The sequence below is a fragment of the Theobroma cacao genome, unplaced genomic scaffold, assembly GCF_000208745.1.
Source record: "Theobroma cacao cultivar B97-61/B2 unplaced genomic scaffold, Criollo_cocoa_genome_V2, whole genome shotgun sequence".
NCBI lineage: Eukaryota > Viridiplantae > Streptophyta > Magnoliopsida > Malvales > Malvaceae > Theobroma > Theobroma cacao.
Window position 1 is genome coordinate 29,264 of NW_017234805.1, and position 7,031 is coordinate 36,294.

A 7,031-nucleotide genomic window follows, 5' to 3' on the forward strand; every position below is an offset into this window, starting at 1 on the left:
AGGAGAGAGGGAGAAAAGCATTGCTAACCTATTGATTTTAGGTGTTGGTTGCTTCTAGCAATTTGCAAAAAGTCGGTGATGAGGTAAAGGTGGTGATGGGAAGAACAAAAGTGAATCTACTTCATCAAGTTGTTGACAGGCTTGGTGATTCAAGTGAATTGGTGGGTTTCAGGTGGCTTTTGGCAAATATTCTGATGGTGGCCTAATGGTGGTGGAGGGGGATTGTGTAATCATGGGGTAAGGTTTTTTTGGTGTGAGGCAAATGAGGCGAGAACTATGGGGCTTAGGGGAACGAGGGCAAAACTAATATACAAGAATGCAAAATTTTAAATTTAACAATATAAAAAAATTAAAATAATATATATTTTTAAAAAAGTTAAGCTTTTATTATCCATAAGAGATAAAGAAATAATTTTATGATCAGTATTTGCCATTTTGCCACTACTTACATGTCTCTTTTTCGGATCCCACAAAGGGTGATTAAAGAAATAGAGAAAATTGAGAAGAGATTTCTATAGAGTGGAGGAGGACCAAAGTCGAGGATGCATTTGGTGGATTGAGGAACCATACGTATTTATTGTGAGAATAATGGGCTTGGTTTACTTAGTTATGAGCTTAAGAAGAAAGCATTGTTAAGTAAATGGTTGTGAAGATATGGGAGTGAGAAAGGATGCTTGTGGATGGAAAGGTTGGCGTTGATCCTTTAGCATTACTGTTGAACCTTGTTGTTAATCAAAACTGCTTTACTTTGTGAAGTGATATTATAAGTCCCTTTTCCCTATTAATAAATACTTTTATGTAACTAACATCAGGGTTTGGATTTATTGTGGGTGATGGCAAAGTATATCTTTTTGGGAAGATGAGTGGATCGAGGAGCATATATTAAGAGAGAGTTTTGCTAGAATGTATGCTCTTTTGGTTAATCAAAAAGGAAAACTGTGTGAGTATGGGAAATTGGTTGGGAATAAATGGGTATGGAATATTGAGTTGCATCAAAGAGTTTTTTAGTGGGAAATGAGTCATAGAGATAATCTTTTTAGCTTACTTATTGAGTTTCCATTAGGTAATAGCTTGAAAGATAAGCTAGTGTGCAAACATGAAACTAGTGCAAAATTTTGTACAAGATAAGGAAGTGCTGAAAGAAAGTAATGAGAGTGATGAAGTGAGGAAGATAGTTTAGAGTGGGTAAATACCACATGAGGTAGAGATTGTTAGATGGCGGTAAGGTTGCAGTGAAATGTGAATTAATTAAGAGAGGGTAATTGAGTATGAGCATGATTATGTGTGTTCTATGTAATGCAAAGTTAAATAGTGTTGAGCATTTGGTTTTTACTTGTTGTGAGACTTGGAAATTATAGGGGTTGTGGTTCAGCTTATGTGGTTTCTAATGGTCATATTCGGAGAATGCTAGGACTTTTCTACTTACATTGGAAGGGGCTTTGATTAAAGAGGGAGGAAGAGAGTTGTGGGACATGACTCTTTTTTTTTCATTATTTAGTGTGTGTGTGTGGTTGATTAGGAATGAGATAGTATTTAGAAGGAACCTTTGGGAAGTTTAGCAAGTATTTGGTTTAGTGACGGTACATGTAGCTTATTGGGCATGTGTTAAATGGCTTGGAATTGCTACCTTTATTGTTGATATTTGGCTATGTCCAAATCTTGTGAAAGTACCTGGTAAAATACTTAAACCTTTTATTGTTATTGATTGGGTTGCTCACCCTGAGGGGTGGATGAAATTTAATGTTGATGTATTTACTAGGGAGAATACGGGGAGGCGGGTATCGATAGGGTTATGAGGAATGATTTCTCTAAAATTATGGTTATGTTTTCCAAATTTGTAAGGGTACATGAAACAAAATTTTCGGAACTTAGGACAATATTTGAAGCATTTATCAAACAAACTTTTCAAAACATAGGACAATATTTGAAGCATTTATCATCTTTGAATCTTCTAAATGGTAGCCTTCCTATTCCTTGGTAATGAAAGTGATTCTGCTAATGTTGCTAAATGCAATGGGAATGCGAATAGAGCACCATGATAATATTGACAGTGGATTCTTATAATAGAGTCTCTAAAAAGAAAAATGACAAGTTGGGAGATTATTCATACATTGAGAAGTGCAAATGAGGTTGCTGACCAACTGGCTAAAGATTGGGTGTTATTAGAGAATGATTTTATTCATATTTCTCCTTCAAGATGGTGCTTTCATTTCTTTCATGATTTATTTTGGATGAAAATTTGCTAGTCTTGTACATGCGCTACTAGTTTATTTTCTCAATTTCTAGGAGGGCTTGGTAAATGGTGATGACAAGGTCCTCAACTTTTACAATTATGCTATCTCTGAACCAATTACTTGCAATATTTATGGAATGTGGCTATGTGCTTAACTATAAGGAGTGCTGCTTTCTAGCAGGGTAGGTGATTATTATGGTTTATGTTGTATTCAACTTTGTTAAGTGGTGGTTGTGTTCATTGTTTTAAAGTTTCGAATATTGAAAGTCTGATGGTTACTATGCTTGCTTTGGTTTATCATTTTAATCATAGACTTCATATCTATAATGAGGTTACCCTTTTCATTATATTAATGAATGCCTTTCAAAAAAGATTAATTGAAATTAACCAATGTTCAATTGGTTTATTCCGCTTTCATAGTTTTTCATCATTTTTTCAATAACTTTTAACAAAAATTTTCAACAATATTTTTTTAAAAAAAAGGGATTAAAACTCTCACATATAAAAAATGTTTAAACATAAAAATTCAACTAGTTCAATCAAGACTATTTGATATTGTTAAACATCTTATGATAGTTAATTGGATTTTGAGAATATTGGAATTAAAAAAGACTATAATCAACTCAAAAAGGGCTAACATTATATTCAAAGGACTTAACTTTTACATTCAAGGAATTAAAGAGAAATAAACCTATTATATTTATTGGTAATTAAACAGAGAGAGAGTGAGAGGCGTTGCTGACCTATTGATTTTAGGTGTTGGCGGCTTCAGGCAATTTGCAAAGAATTGGTGATGATGGGAAGAATAGAGGTGAATCTATTTCTTCAAGTCGTTGACAAGCCTGGTGATTCAGGTGAATCGGTGGTTTCCTTGTGGCTTTTCGCAAATATTTCGATGGTGGGCTAATGGTGGTGGAAGGGGATTATGTAATCGTGGAGTAGGGTTTTTTTTGGGTATGAGGCAAATGAGGCAGGAATTATGGGGCTTGGGGAACTAGGGCAAAACTAATATACAAGAATGCAAAATTATAAATTTAATAACAATAAATACTTAAATAAATATATTATTTTTTTAAAAGAAGGTTAAGCTTTTATTATTGATAAATAACAATAAGCCAAAAGTGATAGCTTATTAGCTTATTAAGTACATAAAGTAACAGTAAAAAGGAAAAAAGAACCTCGAAAAATAAAAAATTACAGCTAGAGATGGGAATATCTAGCTGTTAAGGTACAAATCTCTCTTGCTTTATGCTCACATATTTTTATCCAATAGAAGCATTGTACAATAAATGCCGAATCTTGCTGTACTAATTTTTGAACATTTAAGCATTTAACAAAATGGTTTTGAACATTTAATTCAATGATTATACATGTATCATATGTTTAAAAATCTAAATTTGAATACTCTTCTTCTAAACTAAAAATAAAATAAAATCTTAACTAGTACATATTTACAATACTTTATTCATATTTGTAATAATATGAACCGCTATTATTTTTAATGAGAATAAATAGACAAATTTAATTAAGTCAATTAGACTAGATTTTGAAAGTAACAAAAAGATGTGTTTTGGTCAACTCAAATCGAATTGGCCTAATTAACAACTCTAAACCTTAAACTCAAGCTTGAACTTAGCTCATCTAATTATATCATATTTATTTTTGAAATATTAAAAATATTTTTATACTAATGTTTCAGTATTTGTAAATATATTTTCAAATTAAAATTAAATAAACATAATATTTATTAATATAATAATAACTCGGACCAAAATTGAATCTACCAAATCTTGTTCAATATCCAAGCAGAGTTGGACCAACCTAGAGGCTTGATAGATAGCTTGATCCATTGATGAGTCCATTAAAAAACTACAACTATTTTACTTTTTCTTTTTAAACCTTGAAACAACCTTACATAATATACAAATACACATGCATACACACACACACATATAATTATTAACTAAAGTGAAAAACAAATTTACAACGACTGCAGATATAGAAATAGTTAAGTTAAAAAACTTGAAATTTTTCTCAATATGGTAAAGCTAAAGAAAGTCACCCATGGTTAAGTCAAAAGAAATCGTTCAAACAAATATAAGAGAATAAGGCAATTAGAGATATATTTATATATGCTCAATACTTAATGGTCTCTGACCAAAACTATTGTTAAGAAATACTATAGTCAATTCACCGACAACTTTTGACAAAGAAAATCAATTCCTATGAATTTGCCACTTGAAAAAATTATTATTATTATTATTTTGCTAAGTTGTCATTTCACTATGAAATCTCTAACTTTGAAAAAAGTTGAGTAGTGAAGACAACAAAAGCCCCACCATCATGACTGCTCCAAACCAGCATGTATAATTCAAGCAATGTTGCCTGGTTTCAGATAGAATTTAACATACTTATGTGTATGATGTTGCAATAAGACAGAAAATTTGGAGACAAATTAGAATGCATTTTTTTTATTACGATCTCTCTTCTTATCCTTTGCTTATCTCATCTAGATTAGGAGGACAGAGAAGGACTCAAAAGCCACAAGGTCTGATAACTTTATTACATAGAGTTATTTTGTCAAATTTTGGATACTAAAATAGTTAAGTTCTTGAGTTTTAGGTTCATATTTAGGTAGTTTTAGGTTCACTTTTCTTAATTTAGTTTAAATCATGTCGAGTCAATTTAATTCATGTTGTTTTAGTTTAATTATATGTTAAAAAGTCTTAAGTTTAGCTATTACTTTTTTAGTCTCTTGTTCAATTTCCTATGTGATTTGGGGTTTTCACATTTTTTAACCCTGTTAGGTGCCTTTGCTGTCACGACTCGATACTCCCCTCGAGCTCGTGACAACCGTCGCGATGTCTCGGTAGACATTCGTTACCCGGAGTGCCAACCGGAACCCTGCAAGGCTTTAGTACCATTTTTCTCATCTCCCTTGTGAGTAATCATCGCCAAATCTTGTTTTTAAAGAATTTTAAGCTTTTTCCCTTTCAAAACCATGGAAAAATAATTTTCGCCTCACAGGGGCATTTTCGTCATTTTTTCTCAAAATTTTATGAACCCGACTAAAAATGTCATAGATGAGTGGAAAACACATATTTCATGATTTAAAATAAATTTGAGTGTCTAAAAGATTTATTAAAAATGATATTGCAACTATTTGAATGAAATAAAAATATTCAATAAAATATTCTAATTTTTTGTAAAACAATATTTATAGAGTCATCGGTAATTAATAATTTTTTTTGTAATGTAAAAGCTAAATAAAATCATACGTACTACAATACAGATAACCAGGATATGAAATTTACTTTACAGTGACTCGTGGGCCCACAAGAAACAAAAGTGCACAAAGGCAGTAAACTTGCAGTTTTTGGAGTAGTAAAGTCGACTATAGCCTTTGATGATATTAGCTATCTACACACTATCCTAAGCCTGAAATGGGTGGAAAGGAGGGTGGTGAGATTATATAATCCCAGTGAGTAAACAAATATCATCTAAAATATCTAAAACCGAGTAAATAGAGACAAATAAAATAAATCGTCATACTGTAATTTCATTTCCTTTCAACTTCTTTCAACCAAATAAACAACTAGGTTTATGATTTCCTGAAAAGCTTGGCTCATGCCAAAAATCATTCTCATACTCAGTTATCAAGGATGCCTTGATCGAGGGCTATCCCAATCGAGTTCGCCAAGGCTGTTAAAAAGTCATGTACGCATAAATTATGTTTTTATTTTGAAAACATAGTCGTTCCTTGGCATTGGCTGAGTTATCCCTCACGTGGTGGTTTGGCGTGAAGTGAACTCTAAAAGTGTTAACCTCAGGAGTTATCCACCCGCGCCTCTCATATTGAGGTAAGATATAACGGAGTTTACCGTGCCCCTCTAATAGGCTGGTCCACAGAAACCCGCATACTACAGTAAGCTCATCATTATCCCACCAATCAATAAAATTCAATAACATGATATGGCAATTATTGTAATTCATAGCCTTTCAAGGCTAAATACACAGTTCATATATTTCAACACAAATACCAATTCAGCCATTCATGCAAATATTGTCATAAGCCAGTCAATTTAAACCATGAATTTACAACACCTCAAGTGGTCTCCAGTTACTCTATTTTCAAAGTCATCATTCAATTTCAAGACAATTTATAAAATTATTTTATTTAAACACGTTTTGTTTGTAAAACAAAAAGATTTACCATTTAAACTCATTTTCCATAAAATCCACAAAATCGAATAAAACCCACTCTAGATAATTAAGACGATAGTAAGGTTACTCACTATACTAGGAGTTCGATATACTCTTATTCCCGATTTTCGAGCACAATCTCTTTATCCTTATTAGAGGGCTCACCACCTATACATCATACGTGACACGAATTTCAATAAATTGTGTCAATTTATCATAAACTATTTCAGGATCTCTAAATCTAAATGAATGCATGCGATGGGATGCAAAATGTCCGATTAATCACTTAAATGTGATATTTGACCTAAGTCACACTATACTCGGTCTAATCGGCTAAAATCTCCAATTTAACTCCAAATCAATTCTTCTCACTTTCTACACTCCAATTATACCTAAATTACCTTAGTGACTGTGAATGAGATTCAATTTATCAGTCCCGGGTCAATAATCACACATGTTTGTACGTTAAGCAAAAATTCAGATTTTCATACCAAAATTTCCCATTTAATTTCTAGCCTCACCAAACATGAAATATCACCAAAATATCATGAAATATCATCAATTTCAGCCACAATATCCTCCCTAGAAAATGCTG

The 7,031-nt window shown here is 32.2% G+C and overlaps 1 long non-coding RNA gene across 1 annotated transcript; it reads right to left on the reverse strand.

Annotated features, from left to right (window-relative positions):
• Positions 1-5,465: 5,465 nt before the first annotated feature.
• Positions 5,466-6,658, reverse strand: LOC108663923. Its single transcript, XR_001930016.1, has 2 exons — positions 6,529-6,658; positions 5,466-5,671 (listed from the first exon to the last, which is right to left on the reverse strand). It is a non-coding gene; the product is annotated as an uncharacterized LOC108663923 (long non-coding RNA).
• Positions 6,659-7,031: the final 373 nt, after the last annotated feature.